Below are 21545 nucleotides of genomic sequence, written 5' to 3'. Positions count from 1 at the left end.
TTTGCATATGGATTGCCCCAACAGAAATGACTTCACAGAAAAGGACGTCACAAGGGGCATCATCAGTCTTTGATGCTTGGCGGCACCATGGAAGTGACTTTTGAATAAGTATAAGTAAGCGAAGTGGCAAATACCTTTTGTGGTGCAAAATACCTAAATTGCACTATTATTATATATGGAGCAATTCTATAGTCATTAGGATTTTTTTTAAATAACAGCATGATATAACATACGCTATGAAGTAAGTCACTTACAGAGCTGCTGGCACGACACACTGCATTTAAATGATTTGCCCAGGATCACACACTTTGGTTAAATGATGAAACCGGGATCTGGACAATTTGAGCAACTGAGCACATCTTCCCAGGTTTAGTTGATATAGATATTTATTAAGGTTTGCTTGGCATTTAATTTGCTTAAATAATACTTTATTTATAGCAATGCCTTGGAAGCAAACCACATTACATAATAGATTACCGTTCATAGTAAACTAATTATACACTATATACATTGTCATTGAAATATGTTGAGCAATAAGAGTATGGCTTTAGTTGTATTCTCCCCATCCTGCATGCAAAGTCACAATAGCATCATGTAGATTATTGTGACCCTAACAAATTCCCCTTGGGTTTTAAAACCATAGTCATTATTCCATAAAGCATGCAGCATTATAACCCTTCTCCCTTCTGATTGCCCCCATTCGCATTTCTAAAGGGACAAAAGCCCCTGCTTATAGTCCCTGCCCCTCCCATCGAAATGCCCTGTTGACACAGAGCAAGGTGAGAGACCCTCTGCTGCCCAGACATCCTTGGGGCATTATCCTGGCAGCGGGACACCTCTCCCGTTGGGAGGTTCAGGAATTGCTCAGCATTTATTTTCCTGCCAGCATGTAGGGTGACCAGAAGTCCTGGTTTTTCCGGAACTGTCCCGGAAGTTGGAGCACTGACCCCCTTTCTCAAGATTATGGGCCTCATTCATGAAAGTGTTTTTATAATGGTGCAATCCCATAGGAAAACGTTCCATGAATCAGGCCCATGTTTCCATTGTAAACTGCAGTGGTCCAGGTTTTTTTAGTAGGTCTTCATAGCTGGTAGGCGGGAATGCACAATCTCGCACTTTAGAAATGCTGCATTTTACAGCCTAAGAAGATAGTGTTTGTTTTTGATACATTAATTAAAACATATATGTGTTTATTTCAACAGTAACACTCAACCCCCTTTTCCTCCAGACGCTACTCAAGTGTAGTGCCTTAACAGCCACTTTCAAAAGTTAGTCCTACTTTTATATTAGTTGCCCTGTCCCAGTTTTTTACTTTTTTAAATCTGTTCACTCTACTAGAGGGGCACCCTCATAGATCCTCAGCGGGGGCAGTTTACCCAACCTGCTCAGTACACCACTGTATAGGGTGACCAGATTTTCAAAACAAAAAAACCGGGATGGCCAACAACATAAAAGAGGGACTACCCCATGGCAGCCCACCAATTACCGCCCCTCCCCCAACACGCCCCCACAACCACCCCCCAACCATATTTCCAGCACTTCTCCTTTCTATAAACTGTTTATTATCTCATTTGTGCAGTTTTGTCTGTGAATCGTGGCATGTTGATTCAAGACGAGCGTTAGCTCTAATTGATATTACATCGCCTGCTGGACACCCATTTGCAAGCTAGTCTCTGCAGCAGAGTCAAGTGTTCTGACTTGTACCTGAGAGGTTGGGGGTTCGAGCCAAACCTCCAACTTCAAAATGCTGAAAGTGTTGTGAAAAATAATTACGGTTTTTATTACCGTAGCCCCCCAAACATGCAAACTCCGGACGTGGTTTCAAAAATGAAAAAACTCCCGGGACCCCGGCACGGAGGGTGATTTCCCCTGACTGTCCCGGGAAAACCCGGACGTCTGGTCACCCTACCACTGTAGGGAGGGCCAAAGGGGGGCAAGGGATTTCAGAGGAGGGGCCTGGCCCCACCCTAGCGACGCCACTGCAGCGGCGGCAAAGACATTTCTCGCACTGTATTCACAGACATCCTAGGTCTGTCTGGGGCGCCGTAGCATGATATTCACTGCACGTCTTTATATAATTAATACGCAAAGATACCCCCCCACATCCTGATCTAAGTTGGGGAAATTCGGAGGGCTGATAGCGTGTATTTGTGCGCAGTTGGGCCACGCCAGCTTTGGCATGGAGGATCTACACTCGTGCCTCCTGTCAGAGTGGGTGGGGGCAGTGGCCTCGCGGGTGCTGTGCCAGCCCACTCCTCCCTATAGGGCGAGGCCACGGGCCCTCGTGGGCCTGGGTGTGGCCAGCCCCAGGTACATTAATGTCCGCACTCAGCAATACCGAACAAATAGCCAGGCAGCCTTTCCCAGAACCCGGAAATAACCCCAGGAGCCCGCAGCCCCGTCGAAGAGAGGTATGTAGCTTACTTTCATTGACCGCAAGTGCAGGTGTGTACACGGTTAACACGACACGGGTCTCAGTTTCTATTTTTGCACCCCAAGACTTCTCTTATGTGTAGTGTTACCCCTGCGGTCTCCTTTCCTCATACATAAGCCAGGGTCGGTAAGGGAACACATTTATTCAGTCACGTCTGCCACCTTTCCTTATTAGTTTACCCTCTCATGTTATATTTGTATGTTATTATCTCTGCTAACGTCACCCGCAACGCATGAGTTGAGGGAAGAGTGTGTCTCCCTGTATTTGTTTCACTTGAAGGAAACAACGCATCCAATCGCGTTGTAACATTGTATTTGCCGATGGACATCCCAATTTGGAACACTACTCGAAAAAAACCGTAACGCGCAGAAAGGCACCAACTGTACACACAATGACGCAATCCCAAGTGGCAATTACATTCCCAGCTAGATCATGTGCTACTTAATGTTTCCCACTGTGTGAGATATGACAGGAACACATAACTTATTTGCGGCTAGCGGCAATCGTGAGGAGTGGTTGCTGCTTTGTGACAATCTGCTGTCATCTCTTTCTGCCCACACTTCATTTATTGAGGCCTGTGACAAGGAAGTGCGGGACCCATATAGGTGCATATATCCATTCATATAAGTAGAAATGACAACTCTGTCCTGGAAGGATGCTCTCAGAATGAGCCCCACACAGCGCATGGCGTATAACCTACAAACACTAGACTGGGATCATGACAGACTGACACAAAGACCAACACACTGCTTGCAACTCTCTCAGACAGTGAGCCCATTTTAAGCTCAGGGTTAGCACTTGGGTGGGTTTGCCCTCCAAAAGTGGTGTTTAGCCTTCAAGGAGAATATTCTTTGTCCTTAACATTTGCGCACCACCCTGCCCACCCAGACTTGTGCAAAGATAAAGCGAACAGAACAAAACAAAACAAAACAACAGAAGTATAGCAACATGTAAAAAAAGAAAAACCTGCCTATCCACTCGTCGCTGACGTGCATAGGTCTGCTGAGACGTTTTAGGCTCAGCCCCCACTTCATACAGCCCAAACCTTTAGACAACACCTTCTTGATACCAGCAGCCCACACTAAGAACAAGGCACCCATGCCAGCAACCTCTAGCCAACCTGCAGTTGCCTGCTCACACCACATAGCTGAATCTTTGAGGCCTGGAACGGACCTCCCTCGCTCCCTCCCAGCTCTGCACGCTAATGCTCCAACGCTGCTACATGCGCACTTAGCACCACTCCATTTCTGTCCCTCTCCCAAGTCAGCTGACCCACCACTCTGCTCCTACACTAAGGCCCACCCTAAATTATCGAAACAGGACGCCTCCAGTGGGATTGAAAGGCCCACTGACAGCAGTGATCCACCTAGCTACACCCCATATAGTCATGCAACCGGTCAATTCTGCTATACTCTCTTGCAGCCTACCACTTGCACGCTGCAACCCCTCGGAGAGCTCCACCGCTACTGCGGGGAGTCGCCACACTATCCACCTTCTTCCTCACTCTAAGTCTAAACCATGAAAACCGATCTGGCCCATCTTTATCCTTTGCCATACCACCTAAACATGCCATCTATCGCTAAGACAGATTGGATTCCAGATTGGTATTTTTATTGTCCTCCTTTTTTCCCCCTGTGAATTGGGTCCTTCCAGTAAATGAATAGCACAACGTTTGATGTTACTGCCTGATAAAGCAAGCACAAAGACATCCTAAGAGGTGCTAAAGTGCCAGCTATAAGACAAAACCTGTATTGGAGTACAGCTAGGTGGGAAATGAGATCTGGGGGGAAGGAGGGATACGACTTTACCCAGCCATTGATTGCCCATGGCTATGCTAATCCCCATGCCAATTCCACCCAGTACTGCTTATTCAAGCAAACAGGGCAGAGCTTTGTCCATCTCTCTGGATTTGACTCAGTAACTTAGCTATTTGGCGCAGGCCCACATTTTTCCCCCTATCAGTGCTTTCCTTCCTGTTATAGAGAACTCTCAGGCAGGCTAAGGCAGGTCTTTCTGTTTTTTTGAAGTAGCTGGATCTTTTTGCATGGGAAACAATCCCCTTCTGCTACCGTTCGGCTCTATTGTCTGCCCCCCCCCCCACATGCCTGAAAAGTGGAATGCACTATTACTTCCAGAGCCGAGACTCGTGTTTGCACTTCCCATCTTGGCCAGCGTTTGCTCAAAACATTAGAAACACATCTGTGTAACTCTACGAAGTGGCATGTTAAAAACGAGGAAGGACACATGCTGGGAATTAAAATTTGAGAAGTAGACAAACTCAATGAAACAAACCCCACTTCCACATTTGAAAAAAGATGAACTGTTCATTTGTTTTCTTTTTTTAAATGCCTGAGTCATGTAAAAGCATGCTTCCAGGTTAAAGGGCTGAAGACTGCTGTTGGCACTTGCCGGCGGGCTTCACTAATTGAATTGCCCCCCTCCCACCAACCACACCCCCCACAGCCTTAAGTTGATGAGGTGTGAATTGCCCTGCAGGAGGGGCTAACTTCTAGGCCAGCATGCACAAAATGAAATCAACAAATGAATGTGGGTCATCTCATGGCAGTAGCTCCAGGTACCCCAAAGAAACAAGCATTGGGAATCCCAACTGTTTGGGCCTTTTTGTAGACATGGGAAAGGCATTTGCCAGGCACTGCCGTAGTGGTATTAACTGGCCATTGCTGGTAGCAGGTGCAAATGGTGTGAGTACCTGGGCATATAACTGCAGTGACTGGAAAATGCCTAACAGCAATACACAAGGTAAAACTGTTGGCTTTGCCAATGCTTGTTTTAACAGGACTTCAGTGAAGGACAGAATAGAGCTTATAAATCGAGTGGCTGTAGGCAGGCCTGGTAAGACATTTTTATTATATCAGTAGCGCATGTGCAGCTCAAATTAAGTGAGTAACTCTCAGAAGACTGATTTGAAAAAACATTGTCAGGCACTACAAGTGCAAAGTTGTATGGTAAGGCTTGAGTAAAGCAAGCTCAAAAGACATCCCAGGAGTCGATTCGCTTTGTGCAGGAAGTGGTTTGGAATGGCCATACGGATTAGCATGGCCTTGGGTAGTCAATGAGTGGGCCAATAAGAAAATATCACTGACAACCTTTGTGTCCCTCCTCATACGCCATTGCTCCCCACTCAGATACAATAGTTTGGTGGTGCTTTCCAGAACAGAAAAATCAATGCTCTCATCCCATGGCCTACGTGAAGTCCAGGACTGCAGGACAACCGCCCCTTCTGCCCACCACCTCCATCACCATTGTGGCATGAATGGGCCCGGCTGCATTTTTTCTTAAATAAATTGTAACCAAATCTACAGTTACCTGAACGTATCAGTTCACTGGAAGCCTGTGGCTCGAAAAGAAGGGCAAACAGGCACGGACAAGCTCTTCGCATGGTGGGGCACGGTGGAGTTGTAGACGTGGATATCTTCTCAGCACCCCCCTGCACAGGATCTTGTGGGTTGCTGTGCACCGTGGTTACCCTAAGATTTGCTTATTTCTAAGCCACCTCTCTCTTTCCTTGTAGCCAGGGAGCAGTTAGAGGGGACACAGGAAGCTCAAATGGGCACAAGTGTCCGACACAGGCAGATGGTGCTACTCGGACCGCCCAGCATGACCATTGCGGAGGAGACTAAATTTACTCGCCATTAACAGGTGAGACGGCAACAAGTCAAGGAGGGGGGCATTGCTGAGAGATGTGGGAAGAAAACAGTGGGAACGGGACAGGAGGACAAAAACAGAAAACAAGAGAAAGAGTAAGGGGACATTGGAAACATGAGGGGATCAGACAGGGACATACACACACATGCAGGATAGAGCGATGGTAATATGTGGATTGGGCATATGGGCAGGTGAGTGACGGCAGAAGGAAGAGGCCAGGGAGAGGGGTGGACTAAAGGACACAGAATGGCATATAGAATAGAGAAAGGGAGATGGCATCCCAACCGCAGTGCTATGGACACGAAGGTGGAGCCAGGGAGCCTGGCACAAGGATGAAGGGTGTTAGGCATTGACGGTGCAAAGCCGCAAATTCATGTGGGCAGAAAAACTGAATAGGGGAATGCAGCGAGTACCAAGGGCAAGAGAGGGTGTGAGTAAAGAAGAAAATGCACAGGCAGCAAAGAACGGGAGAGGAGTGGGACAGTGACAGAAGAGCCGAGGTGGCTGGGATGAAAACACTGGAGCAGGGCACAGAGTGGGCAGCAAGGCAGTGACGGGAAAGTCGACATGCTGCATGCAAGAATATGGTCGGCCGGCCGCGAGGACTGTGCAGTGTGCAACTGAGAGAGGAAGAGTAGGAGTGGGGTTTACTGTCCAAGCGGGACAAGGGATGGAGTCATATCCAGGTACACACTTGCATCAGGGCACAAAGATTATGCAGTCTATGCTAATGATGTGAGCAACTCACACAGCGAAAGCGTTATAACAATAAAAAATTAATCAGTAAATGCTTAAACAGATTCTGTTATTTTTCCATAAAATTGCTGTAAGCTGCAGCGGCAGACTGGAGGCCAACCCCCACCCCTGAGGGGCTGTTAAGCCATTGCCTGGGCCATTGCCTGCCAGCCAGCCAAGCATAGGTATACCATTTAATTCTGACAGAGTGAGGGTTGATGGGCACTGCACGCATGATGCACCATGGTGTTGGTCGGCACAGCACCTCTGTTCTCACCTGCGTCGGACTGTTACCCTCTCACTCTCAGCACAGCACAGCCTGGGCTTCTCTCTGTGATGCTGGAAACGCATCGGAGAGACAGGGCCTCCGTATCCTTGTCCTTTACTGCCTTTTATTGTGTGTTCTGTTGTGTTTTCCATGCAGGAGTTCATGTGGGACTCCTGACGGTGCAGTTCTCTCTTTTGGTTTGGTGTACAGACCCATGGGATACCCTTATGGCACCCATGGGTGGGCGTACAACCCTGTGTCCCTAGTGCAGGGGTGCACAACTGATTTTGACAGAGGGCCGAAAGTACCTTACATGAGGGCTATAGTGGGCCGAAAAGTAAAAGTGGGCGGGGCGGTAGGCGGGACATGTCAGGAGGCTTTTTCAACCCCCAATTTGTATTAAACACATGGAAAAAGATATGTTTTTGAGGGGTAACGATTTTTATTGCATTTAAAACTTACATTCTGTACTACACATTTTCCATTGCTATCATTTATTTCGATTTAGTTATTGTATATCGTCTGTTTAATTAAATTATATATATTTTATTGACCCTTGATTGGACATTCCGTTATTTTGGACTGCTATAGTTTGCTGTTTGGGTTACCCAAGAGGAGTATGGCCTTCGTTGAGTCAGGTTTCCTCAAAAAAGCAAAGGATGTACATCTCCTAACTGTGCCTGTTTTAGCTTTATTATTGAGTTCACTCTTGGAGTGCAACACTATGCCCCATGGCTCCCATCCCCAACCAAACACTATGCCCCATGGTCCCCTCACCCCCAACCAAACACTATGCCCCATGGCTCCCATCCCCCAACCAAACACTATGCCCCATGGGCCCCTCACCCCCAACCAAACACTATGCCCCATGGCTCCCACCCCAACCAAACACTATGCCCCATGGCCCCCACCCCCAACCAAACACTATGCCCCCTGTCCCTCACCCCCCAAGCAAACACTATGCCCTCTGTCCCTCACCCCCAACCAAACACTATGCCCCATGGCCCCCTCACCCCCAACCAAACACTATGCCCCATGGCCCCCTCACCCCCAACCAAACACTATGCCCCCTGTCCCTCACCGCCAACCAAACACTATGCCCCATGGCCCCCTCACCCCCAACCAAACACTATGCCCCATGGCTCCTACCTCCAACCAAACACTATGCCCCCTGTTCCTCACCCCCCAAGCAAACACTATGCCCCCTGTCTCTCACCGCCAACCAAACACTATGCCCCATGGCCCCCACCCCCAACCAAACACTATGCCCCCTGTCCCTCACCGCCAACCAAACACTATGCCCCATGGCTCCCAACCCCAAACAAACACTATGCCCCATGGCCCCCTCACCCCCAACCAAACACTATGCCCCATGGCTTCCAACCCCAAACAAACACTATGCCCCATGGCCCCCTCACCCCCAACCAAACACTATGCCCCATGGCTCCCACCCCACCCAAACACTATGCCCCATGGCTCCCAACCCCAAACAAACACTATGCCCCATGGCCCCCTCACCCCAACCAAACACTATGCCCCATGGCCCCCTCACCCCCAACCAAACACTATGCCCCTGTCCCTCACCGCCAACCAAACACTATGCCCCATGGCCCCCTCACCCCCAAACACTATGCCCCATGGGCCCCTCACCCCCAACCAAACACTATGCCCCATTGCCCCCTCACCCCCAACCAAACACTATGCCCCCTGTCCCTCACCGCCAACCAAACACTATGCCCCATGGCCCCCTCACCCCCAAACACTATGCCCCAGGGGCCCCTCACCCCCAACCAAACACTATGCCCCCTGTCCCTCACCCCCCAAGCAAACACTATGCCCCATGGGCCCCTCACCCCCAACCAAACACTATGCCCCCTGTCCCTCACCCCCCAAGCAAACACTATGCCCCCTGTCCCTCACCCCCAACCAAACACTATGCCCCCTGTCCCTCACCGCCAACCAAACACTATGCCCCATGGCCCCCACACCCCCAACCAAACACTATGCCCCATGGCCCCCTCACCCCCCTAGCCCCCAACCAAACACTATGCCCCATGGCTCCCAACCCCAAACAAACACTATGCCCCGTGGCCCCCTCACCCCCAACCAAACACTATGCCCCATGGCCCCCTCACCCCAAACACTATGCCCCATGGCTCCCAACCCCAAACAAACACTATGCCCTGTGCCCCCCTCACCCCCAACCAAACACTATGCCCCATGGCCCCCTCACCCCCAACCAAACACTATGCCCCATGGGCCCCTCACCCCCAACCAAGCACTATGCCCCCTGTCCCTCACCCCCCAAGCCCCCTCACCCCCAACCAAACACTATGCCCCATGGGCCCCTCACCCCCAACCAAACACTATGCCCCCCTGTCCCTCACCCCCCAAGCAAACACTATGCCCCCTGTCCCTCACCCCTAACCAAACACTATGCCCCATGTCCCCCTCACCCCCAACCAAAAACTATGCCCCATGGGCCCCTCACCCCCAACCAAACACTATGCCCCCTGTCCCTCACCCCCAACCAAACACTATGCCCCCTGTCCCTCACCCCCAACCAAACACTATGCCCCATGGCCCCCTCACCCCCAACCAAACACTATGCCCCATGGCCCCCTCACCCCCCTAACCCTCACCCCCAACCAAACACTATGGCCCAAACACACTCAAGCATGCACCCATACAGACCTGAACCCCCCACCCCCCAAATCAGCACACACACAAACATGCACCCATACAGACCCGAACCCCCCACCCCCCAAATCAACACACACACAAACATGCACCCATACAGACCCGAACCCCCCCATCCCCCAACTCAGCACACACACACACTCAAGCATGGACCCATACAGACCCGAACCCCCCACCCCCAACTCAGCACACACACACACTCAAGCATGCACCCATACAGACCCAAACCCCCCACCCCCCAAATCAGCAAACTCTCAAACAAGCACCCATACAGACCCTAACCCCCACCCCCCAACTCAGCACACACACAAACATGCACCCATACAGACCCGAACCCCCCACCCCCAACTCAGCACACACACACACTCAAGCATGCACCCATACAGACCCGAACCCCCACCCCCCAACTCAGCACACAAAAAACATTCAAATCAAAACATTCATACACATCCGACACCCCCCGACCCCCGCATCTCAACATACACACAAAATACATTCAAATACAAACATTCACACCCCCCCACATCTCAACATACACACAAAATACATTCAAATACAAACATTCATACATATCCGACACACCCCCCCACCCCCGCATCTCAACATACATTCATACACATCCGACACACCCCCTCACCCCCGCATCTCAACATACACTCAAAATACATTCAAACACAAACATTCATACACATCCGACACCCCCCCCACCCCTGCATCTCAACATACACTCAAAATACATTCAAACACAAACATTCATACACATCCGACACACCCCCGCATCTCAACATATACACAAAATACATTCAAACACAAACATTCATACACATCCGACACACCCCCCCACCCCCGCATCTCAACATACACACAAAATACATTCAAACACAAACATTCATACACATCCGACACACCCCCCACCCGCGCATCTCAACATACACTCAAAATACATTCAAACACAAACATTCATACACATCCGACACACCCCCTCACCCCCGCATCTCAACATACATTCAAACACAAACATTCATACACATCCGACACCCCCCACCCCCGCATCTCAACATACACTCAAAATACATTCAAACACAAACATTCATACACATCCGACACACCTCCCCACCCCCGCATCTCAACATATACACAAAATACATTCAAACACAAACATTCATACACACAAACATAAAGCAAAACAAACCCGACACACAAACAGACCACTTACCGGAGACGTGCTGGAAAGCAGGCAGGCAGGTAAGCTGGAAGTCGCTGGAATCGCACTACGGCTGGCATGGTCCAAGGCTGAAATGCCTTCCGGCATCAAGCCTTATGGGCCACGCCAGCAGTAGTGCTGGCCCTCCATTGGTGCAGCACACACGCATTACGTGGCTCGTAGGAGCGACGTGATGCGTGTGTGTGCTGAGCCAATGAGGGCCAGTGTTTTCACAGGGAGCCTGGCACAAGGATGAAGGGTGTTAGGCATTGACGGTGCAAAGCCGCAAATTCATGTAGGCAGAAAAACTTAATAGGGGAATGCAGCGAGTACCAAGGGCAAGAGAGGGTGTGAGTAAAGAAGAAAATGCACAGGCAGCAAAGAACGGGAGAGGAGTGGGACAGTGACAGAAGAGCCGAGGTGGCTGGGATGAAAACACTGGAGCAGGGCACAGAGTGGGCAGCAAGGCAGTGACGGGAAAGTCGACATGCTGCATGCAAGAATATGGTTGGCCGGCCGCGAGGACTGTGCAGTGTGCAACTGAGAGAGGAAGAGTAGGAGTGGGGTTGACTGTCCAAGCGGGACAAGGGATAGAGTCATATCCAGGTACACACTTGCATCAGGGCACAAAGATTATGCAGTCTATGCTAATGATGTGAGCAACTCACACAGCGAAAGCGTTATAACAATAAAAAATTATCAGTAAATGCTTAAAAAACAGATTCCGTTATTTTCCATAAAATTGCTGTAAGCTGCAGCGGCAGACTGGAGGCCAACCCCCACCCCTGAGGGGCTGTTAAGCCATTGCCTGGGCCATTGCCTGCCAGCCAGCCAAGCATAGGTATACCATTTAATTCTGACAGAGTGAGGGTTGATGGGCACTGCACGCATGATGCACCATGGTGTTGGCCGGCACAGCACCTCTGTTCTCACCTGCGTCGGACTGTTACCCTCTCACTCTCAGCACAGCACAGCCTGGGCTTCTCTCTGTGATGCTGGAAACGCATCGGAGAGACAGGGCCTCCGTATCCTTGTCCTTTACTGCCTTTTATTGTGTGTTCTGTTGTGTTTTCCATGCAGGAGTTCATGTGGGACTCCTGACGGTGCAGTTCTCTCTTTTGGTTTGGTGTACAGACCCATGGGATACCCTTATGGCACCCATGGGTGGGGGTACAACCCTGTGCCCCTAGTGTATGTTTTTGGGCACCTATGTGTGGCCCACAGAGCAGGGTATGGGCTGTTGGCAGCTCCATGCTGAATTTGACAGGTGCTCTGAGTATCCTCCATTTTGCGGTACCCAGGCCCTGCCATTGTAACCAGTTGATTCCTGATAGGAAACAAGATGGCCCCTGTGGCCTCTTGCTTTTTATTGCCTGTTACCTTGTTTTCCCAAAGTCCTGGGAAGCCCTGACTCTGTCCCTTCCCCCTGACTGGCTGTTGGGTTGAAGTTCCATATATGGTGTTGTGGTGAAGTCCAGGCCAGACTGGATGGAGCCTTCCCAGTGAATGTATGTTGTGAGTACACCCTGTTGGTGGGACCTCGGTGAATGGAGTGTGTGACAAATATTCATTCTGTGTTGTGGATGTCTCGTATCTGGTGTTTGACACAATGACTGAGACAGCCCTGCCCGAAACTGTTATGAATGCAGTGTGGAGTGTTGAATGGCTGGGTACTTGTCCCAATACACATAAATTGTTGTGAGTGTCTGGAGAGAAGTGAATGGCCTGAATGCACTATGCACCACATTGGATGCCTGCCTGCATGAATGCCCTTCTGACCGATTGGTTGCTTGAGTGTGACCCAGCAGAATGAATGGGAGCTCAACTAGTAAATCCGGGGGCCTCACACTGCTAGAATTCCTGTTCAGAAGCTGGCACTTGTTGGGACTGTGGGGCTCTGGATCACAAGAGGGGTGACCCCAAGTGTAAAGGTAAGGCACTTGGAGTCCAGGCTGACAGCCTGACCTACCCTTACCCCATGTCTGAGGTGGAGGCAACTGTGTTCCCCTCCTCTACAGGGATCACATTTGGTGCTCCTGTAGAGATTTCCTTAGTGTCCCTTGGGGCCTGGGACCAGTACGCAGAAGTACTGGTAACTATCCCACAGAACACCCGTAGGTTTTTGAGAAGTGTCCTCTTGAATGGCCAGCCTTGATTTGAGAGACACTGGGGAAAGCATGACAGTGGTGGACAGGACCCTGCTCAAGCCAGAGGACTATGTAGGTGCTCCTCTGAGAACCACCAGGTTAGCTGGTGGGCCTCCCAAATTATCGCCTGTAGCCTTAGTCACACTCATGATTGGAGACAAAGACAGCAAAGCTTTCCTGTCCTGGTTCAGTCTTTACACTCTGGACCGCCACCAGGATGGATCAGGTGGCCTAGTAGGGGCACTGGCCTGGCGCACTGCAGAGCAAAAGGCAGCTGCAAGACTGCAATTAGTGCAGGGTGTGCGGGTGGCCACCACGTCTGATCATCCGGACCAATTCAAGTTAACAGGCTGAGGGGGCTTGGTCAGGCTGCACAATGCACTGCAGCATTGACTGACTCATACCATCAAGTCGACAATCGGTCGAGGGGGCACAGGCGGTGCTTTGTGGCGTGCTAATGCGCAGGGGCCAGCACTGTCACGCCCATGCCACTCGTTTCCCTGACCCGACCCAAGTCCCAACCTTCATGGCACCACCTGGTCTGCTGCTTCTACAGCCAGACTGCAGACAGTATAACAGGGCAGGGCCGGTGCTAGCACTACAGGCAAGGCAGTAATTAGTGCGGTGGTGTTAATGCAGCACTTTGCCGCACTAACATTTCCAACATATAGGCAAGCGCCTAACCTTGCATAGTGATAGCACCAGCCCTGCCTGAGCCCACCAAGCGGTTTGGGATGCAAGAGGAAAGCTCGGCCAACAAGTAATTGCAAGGCAAACACACGTTTTGGGAGTCTCTAAAACTGTACCCTCCCATCCTCTCGCCCAAACCAAAACCCATCCTGTGCCCCTTGATGGAACCTAACAAGATTTACCAGAAAATTCAGTCTCAGATTCGTGTTTTTCGGGGAAATTTTTGCGTGCTTTCGTTGAAAAGCTCAAACGTTATTAGCATGTGAAAAAAGTGCTCTTCCAATCGGGGGTGGGGGAGGGGGCAAACTGACCTAATTGCATGCTCTCATACTTAGGGCAACCTGAGCACATCGACCCCCCACCCCCTACCGCCACTTGAACCAGTGGGTTTTCCACGGATTATAAATGGAGATGGGGAAGTGTTAGTCCCCATATTTGGAGTCCACAGGACTCCATGTGGATTTTGGTGGTATTATCGTGAGCAGTAATTCTGCTGATTTGGGGCATTAAAGTGCATAAAGCATGGTGCTGGAGTTACACCCTTCACTTCAACATCAAACTCAGAATTTGGGTACTGCTAAAAACCGCAGTAATTCCATTGCCGACCCAAAAAATTGGCAGTAACAAAATGACCACCTCTTTTTTACCACACCACCAAACTCTGAATGAGACGAATATGCCTATATCGCAGACCAGGTCTACTTTGAGACCCCTACGATGACCTGAAACAGCATAAAAACACATTAATGGGCGACTCTGTAAGGACAAGGAAATAATGAAAGTGCGCCCCTCTCCAGTTTTCCTTTGTATCTTAATATCAAACCAGCAACTTGTAAGTTTTGCAAGACTCCCATGTATCGTATGACTGGACAGAACAGCAACCTAGAACGCACATTTTCAACGTGGAATCAAAAGGGTGGTGGTCACCGAACGCAGAAAGGTTAGCCCCGATATGGCGCTGCCGCTTCGGCCTGTCCGGGTGCAGGCACCGTTGTGACGCCGCACCTTATTTTCCGTGGAGAGGCGGTGTTCAGCCCAAGAAAAGGGCGTGGTACCGAACATAGTTTAAAAGCCACACATTCCACGGGACCACGACATGCCTGCTTTCTCCTAGGTCTCAACAGTCACTCGATGGAACTTCATGGGTACACGGTGACATTTAGTTTCCTCTGTAAATGTTCGAATTACACGCATTTCAAAGTAAATCATAGTTAAAGAACATAGCTTCTTGCATCAGGAACATCTATGGTTCCTCCCCCTGCCCTGTCTATCTGCCTCACATCAATCGTGGGCTGGGCTTGTTTTGTTCTTTTTTCAAAGCCCTTGGTGCTTCTTCACCCCTCGGAGCCTGGAGCAGTGAAGAGAGCCTAGTCCCAGGGAGAGCCCAACCAAAGAAGTGGAACTAGAACAGACCGAGAGCAGGTGAGAGAGTGCCCGGGGATTTATTTTGCCCCAGGGATCATGATTTCAAATACACGGATCGCTCCAAATCGAGTGCACGATCTTTGCACTTGGTGAAAGTGGCGGGGTTAGAACTCCAGAGTTGTCAGGGGACTGTCCTTCTGGTTCTGGTCTTCGCTGCACGCCTGCTGCTACTGCAGATAATGTTGCACCAGCAACACTCAGGTGGTCGGGATTCGTATTATTTGCATAAGTGCACCTAGTGAAAAGGGATCACCGGAGATATTCTCTTAATGTAACTCGAGAGGAAGGGTGGCAGTTGTTACAGTACTGCCAGTCGCATACAGCTGTGCATGCTTCGGGCAGGGCGTGGCCCCGTGACATTTGCACAGCGAGCCTTGAAGCATGCATTGTGTCTATGCACAAAAAGCCATCCGACAATGCTGCCCGAGTGCAGATGTGGATGCAAGGTGACCCTTACCATCAGAAAAAAAAGGCTATCTTCGTATTGCAGTGCAAAGTTAACAAATTGCATTGCTTTGGCTTCCACGTTTTTTAACCGAATGAATGAGAAGTAACGTGCGTCGACCCCTAGTCTCTTATCATGTCTACATAGACACGTTGTTTCTATTGGCTTCTACCTCACTGGGGGGGGGGGGACATGCCCCTGCGCGATTCTCGTCTCCCGGCGCCGGCACTGCCACTGTCTGTTCTCTGGGACGAGTTGGAAGTCCCAAGCCTTTCAGTGCCGTGTGTGTTTGGGTGGGGGCAGCTGCTGCATTGCACGAAGACCGTAAAAGGGACATTGTCGGGGTCAGCACTACTCGATCATCAAGGGAATCAGATGGGTGCCAATGCTAGCACTGTAATGAGTACAATATTATTATTGTACTTTGATTATTAGTGGCGTGTAAGCAGCCAGACACACTGTACAGCGGCGCAGTGCCGTCTCCAGGAAGCAAATGTAGGGTGTCATAGAGGGGGCCACAGAAAAGTATAGGGGCCGCCTACAAAGTGGCAATATGTATGCTTTTCCCAAATTGACAGGCAAAGTAGTCCAAAGTGGCCCGGGGATACAGCAAGCTATTCTGTTTCTCATCCTATATCGATACTGAAAATATGAATATCTACAAAACTCGATATATCGCACAGCACCAGTTTAGTTCACTCTTGGTTTCCGGCCTTCATGTGCAATTTGTTCAGATGTTGCCTGTTGTCATTAGCTGGTAATGGACACCGGCCATTTTATGCACTTTGAAATGATACAGTGTCCATATTGTGTCCTGATCCCATTTGCTGTAGGCGGCCTTTCACAAGTGTGCCATTAATACCGGCCTTTTTGTGCATCTAGCATCTGGCTGTGGGTGCTTCTCTGGAAGGTCTGTGCAGATCGCAATTGGGGCTGGGGTTCCCTTCTCAGCAGTGTCTTTGTGTGGACATTTTATAGTGCAAATGTAGCAAGAGCACTGAGAATATCCAGAGTGGGCATGTGAACTACAGGAGCACAGTGTGTGTCAGTGTGCACGCTATAACAACAGTCAACCAGTGACACAATATCTGCAGAGATGGAGGCACTCTGATGTCTCGAGGGCAGTGTGTCCCTTTCAGGCCAGAAGAAAAAAAACAGGTTGAGCAAAAGACCTGCACACGCTCAAGTGATGGCTGGGGAAAGGAGGACAGCAGATTAGATCAATGAGCCCCTGCTTCCCTCAGCAAAGATGAGGGCTCAACCGGGAAACCCTTCTCAGGGGCGAGCTACCTGCCAATACCCCAATTGGAATTTCAACAATCAGCAGCCGGGCCGGACCGATTGTAAAAATTGAAATTTGGGACTTTTTTTCACTGGGCCCTCACTCCCTCAAGCAGGGCTTGCCTTTTCACCTAGCTGTGCATGCATGCAGTAGCATTGGCAAGCCCTGGACCCCGACTGCTGACCATCACCCCTGTGCCGCTGTCCTATGGGCACCTTTATAGTGCATTCTTCACTGCATTTGCTATGTCCGTAGCCGGCCCCGGCAGCAGCATTGCGGCCCTGTGTATGTGCCGTGCGGGCAGACACCAGACAGCACTGCAGAGAGAGTAGCCCAGGTAGGGGGGCAGGGGAGTATCCAGCATCGCAATAGGAGGGGTGGGGGGGCTTAGCCACAAAAAAAGTCTTGCTACTCCCCCCCCCAAATGCAGTGCGCGCAATTCCATACAGTCTCATTTGCGCCCCCAAACCACCCAAGCTTGCCCCAATCTGCTTTTTTGGTAACATTATTGGCAGGTGACATTTTAACACAGCAAAAAAAATAAAACTCATTACAGATGCAGGAAACTCATCTATTAGAGGTCTGTCCAGGCGCTCTGGGGCAAAATACCTGCAAACTTCCTAATTTGCATATGGATTGCCCCAACAGAAATGACTTCACAGAAAAGGACGTCACAAGGGGCATCATCAGTCTTTGATGCTTGGCGGCACCATGGAAGTGACTTTTGAATAAGTATAAGTAAGCGAAGTGGCAAATACCTTTTGTGGTGCAAAATACCTAAATTGCACTATTATTATATATGAACAATTCTATAGTCATTAGGATTTTTTTTTAAATAACAGCATGATATAACATACGCTATGAAGTAAGTCACTTACAGAGCTGCTGGCACGACACACTGCATTTAAATGATTTGCCCAGGATCACACACTTTGGTTAAATGATGAAACCGGGATGTGGACAATTTGAGCAACTGAGCACATCTTCCCAGGTTTAGTTGATATAGATATTTATTAAGGTTTGCTTGGCATTTCATGTGCTTAAATAATACTTTATTTATAGCAATGCCTTGGAAGCAAACCACATTACATAATAGATTACCGTTCATAGTAAACTAATTATACACTATATACATTGTCATTGAAATATGTTGAGCAATAAGAGTATGGCTTTAGTTGTATTCTCCCCATCCTGCATGCAAAGTCACAATAGCATCATGTAGATTAATGTGACCCTAACAAATTCCCCTTGGGTTTTAAAACCATAGTCATTATTCCATAAAGCATGCAGCATTATAACCCTTCTCCCTTCTGATTGCCCCCATTCGCATTTCTAAAGGGACAAAAGCCCCTGCTTATAGTCCCTGCCCCTCCCATCGAAATGCTCTGTTGACACAGAGCAAGGTGAGAGACCCTCTGCTGCCCGGACATCCTTGCGGCATTATCCTGGCTGCGGGACACCTCTCCCGTTGGGAGGTTCAGGTGTCCTGCTGCCAGAGCAATGAGCGTGCTGAGCAGGAATTGCTCAGCACTTATTTTCCTGCCAGCATGTAGGGTGACCAGAAGTCCTGGTTTTTCCGGAACTGTCCCGGAAGTTGGAGCTCTGACCCCCTTTCTCAAGATTATGGGCCTAATTCATGAAAGTGTTTTTATAATGGTGCAATCCCATAGGAAAACGTTCCATGAATCGGGCCCATGTTTCCATTGTAAACTGCAGTGGTCCAGGTTTTTGTAGTAGGTCTTCATAGCTGGTAGGCGGGAATGCACAATCTCGCACTTTAGAAATGCTGCATTTTACAGCCTAAAATAGTGTTCGTTTTTTATACATTAATTAAAAAATATGTGTTTATTTCAACAGTAACACTCAACCCCCTTTTCCTCCAGACGCTACTCAAGTGTAGTGCCTTAACAGCCACTTTCAAAAGTTAGTCCTACTTTTATATTAGTTGCCCTGTCCCAGTTTTTTACTTTTTTAAATCTGCTCACTCTACTAGAGGGGCACCCTCATAGATCCTCAGCGGGGGCAGTTTACCCAACCTGCTCAGTACACCACTGTATAGGGTGACCAGATTTTCAAAACAAAAAAACCGGGACGGCCAACAACATAAAAGAGGGACTACCCCATGGCAGCCCACCAATTACCGCCCCTCCCCCAACACGCCCCCACAACCACCCCCCAACCATATTTCCAGCACTTCTCCTTTCTATAAACTGTTTATTATCTCATTTGTGCAGTTTTGTCTGTGAATCGTGGCATGTTGATTCAAGACGAGCGTTAGCTCTAATTGATATTACATCGCCTGCTGGACACCCATTTGCAAGCTAGTCTCTGCAGCAGAGTCAAGTGTTCTGACTTGTACCTGAGAGGTTGGGGGTTCGAGCCAAACCTCCAACTTCAAAATGCTGAAAGTGTTGTGAAAAATAATTACGGTTTTTATTACCGTAGCCCCCCAAACATGCAAACTCCGGACGTGGTTTCAAAAATGAAAAAACTCCCGGGACCCCGGCACGGAGGGTGATTTCCCCTGACTGTCCCGGGAAAACCCGGACGTCTGGTCACCCTACCACTGTAGGGAGGGCCAAAGGGGGGCAAGGGATTTCAGAGGAGGGGCCTGGCCCCACCCTAGCGACGCCACTGCAGCGGCGGCAAAGACATTTCTCGCACTGTATTCACAGACATCCTAGATCTGTCTGGGGCGCCGTAGCATGATATTCACTGCACGTCTTTATATAATTAATACGCAAAGATACCCCCCCACATCCTGATCTAAGTTGGGGGAAATTCGGGGGGCTGATAGCGTGTATTTGTGCGCAGTTGGGCCACGCCAGCTTTGGCATGGAGGATCTACACTCGTGCCTCCTGTCAGAGTGGGTGGGGGCAGTGGCCTCGCGGGTGCTGTGCCAGCCCACTCCTCCCTATAGGGCGAGGCCACGGGCCCTCGTGGGCCTGGGTGTGGCCAGCCCCAGGTACATTAGTGTCCGCACTCAGCAATACCGAACACCATAGCCAGGCAGCCTTTCCCAGAACCCGGAAATAACCCCAGGAGCCCGCAGCCCCGTCGAAGAGAGGTATGTAGCTTACTTTCATTGACCGCAAGTGCAGGTGTGTACACGGTTAACACGACACGGGTCTCAGTTTCTATTTTTGCACCCCAAGACTTCTCTTATGTGTAGTGTTACCCCTGCGGTCTCCTTTCCTCATACATAAGCCAGGGTCGGTAAGGGAACACATTTCTTCAGTCACGTCTGCCACCTTTCCTTATTAGTTTGCCCTCTCATGTTATATTTGTATGTTATTATCTCTGCTAACGTCACCCGCAACGCATGAGTTGAGGGAAGAGTGTGTCTCCCTGTATTTGTTTCACTTGAAGGAAACAACGCATCCAATCGCGTTGTAACATTGTATTTGCCGATGGACATTCCAATTTGGAACACTACTCGAAAAAAACCGTAACGCGCAGAAAGGCACCAACTGTACACACAATGACGCAATCCCAAGTGGCAATTACATTCCCAGCTAGATCATGTGCTACTTAATGTTTCCCACTGTGTGAGATATGACAGGAACACATAACTTATTTGCGGCTAGCGGCAATCGTGAGGAGTGGTTGCTGCTTTGTGACAATCTGCTGTCATCTCTTTCTGCCCACACTTCATTTATTGAGGCCTGTGACAAGGAAGTGCGGGACCCATATAGGTGGATATATCCATTCATATAAGAAGAATACCCAACTCTGTCCTGGAAGGATGCTCTCAGAATGAGCCCCACACAGCGCATGGCATATAACCTACAAACACTAGACTGGGATCATGACAGACTGACACAAAGACCAACACACTGCTTGCAACTCTCTCAGACAGTGAGCCCATTTTAAGCTCAGGGTTAGCACTTGGGTGGGTTTGCCCTCCAAAAGTGGTGTTTAGCCTTCAAGGAGAATATTCTTTGTCCTTAACATTTGTGCACCACCCTGCCCACCCAGACTTGTGCAAAGATAAAGCGAACAGAACAAAACAAAACAACAGAAGTATAGCAACATGTAAAAAAAGAAAAACCTGCCTATCCACTCGTCGCTGCCGTGCATAGGTCTGCTGAGACGTTTTAGTCTCAGCCCCCCTTCATACAGCCCAAACCTTTAGACAACACCTTCTTGATACCAGCAGCCCACACTAAGAACAAGGCACCCATGCCAGCAACCTCTAGCCAACCTGCAGTTGCCTGCTCACACCACATAGCTGAATCTTTGATGCCTGTAACGGACCTCCCTCGCTCCCTCCCAGCTCTGCACGCTAATGCTCCAACGCTGCCACATGTGCACTTAGCACCACTCCATTTCTGTCCCTTTCCCAAGTCAGCTGACCCACCACTCTGCTCCTACACTAAGGCCCACCCTAAATTATCGAAACAGGACGCCTCCAGTGGGATTGAAAGGCCCACTGACCGCAGTGATCCACCTAGCTACACCCCATATAGTCATGCAACGGGTCAATTCTGCTATACTCTCTTGCAGCCTACCTCTTGCACGCTGCAACCCCTCAGAGAGCTCCACCGC

At 49.6% G+C, this 21545-nt stretch overlaps 1 protein-coding gene across 3 annotated transcripts in view; it reads left to right on the top strand.

Annotated features, from left to right (window-relative positions):
- The first annotated feature begins 2346 nt into the window (after window positions 1–2346).
- The window catches only part of LOC138481401 (serpin B6-like), a 178743-nt gene continuing 159544 nt past the window's right edge, over window positions 2347–21545 (top strand). The window contains exon 1 of one of the 3 annotated variants that reach the window (XM_069613536.1): window positions 2347–2411. The gene's annotated coding sequence lies outside the window, so the exon portion shown is untranslated. Of the gene's footprint in view, window positions 2412–15136; window positions 15267–19930; window positions 20065–21545 lie in introns of those variants that run through there. The other 2 variants (XM_069613534.1, XM_069613535.1) reach the window with 2 other exon arrangements.

The sequence above is a fragment of the Ambystoma mexicanum genome, chromosome 5p (assembly GCF_040938575.1).
Source record: "Ambystoma mexicanum isolate Mex_15411 chromosome 5p, UKY_AmexF1_1, whole genome shotgun sequence".
NCBI lineage: Eukaryota > Metazoa > Chordata > Amphibia > Caudata > Ambystomatidae > Ambystoma > Ambystoma mexicanum.
Note: the sequence above shows the minus strand (reverse complement) of the source record. Positions and strands in the feature narration are given on the sequence as shown.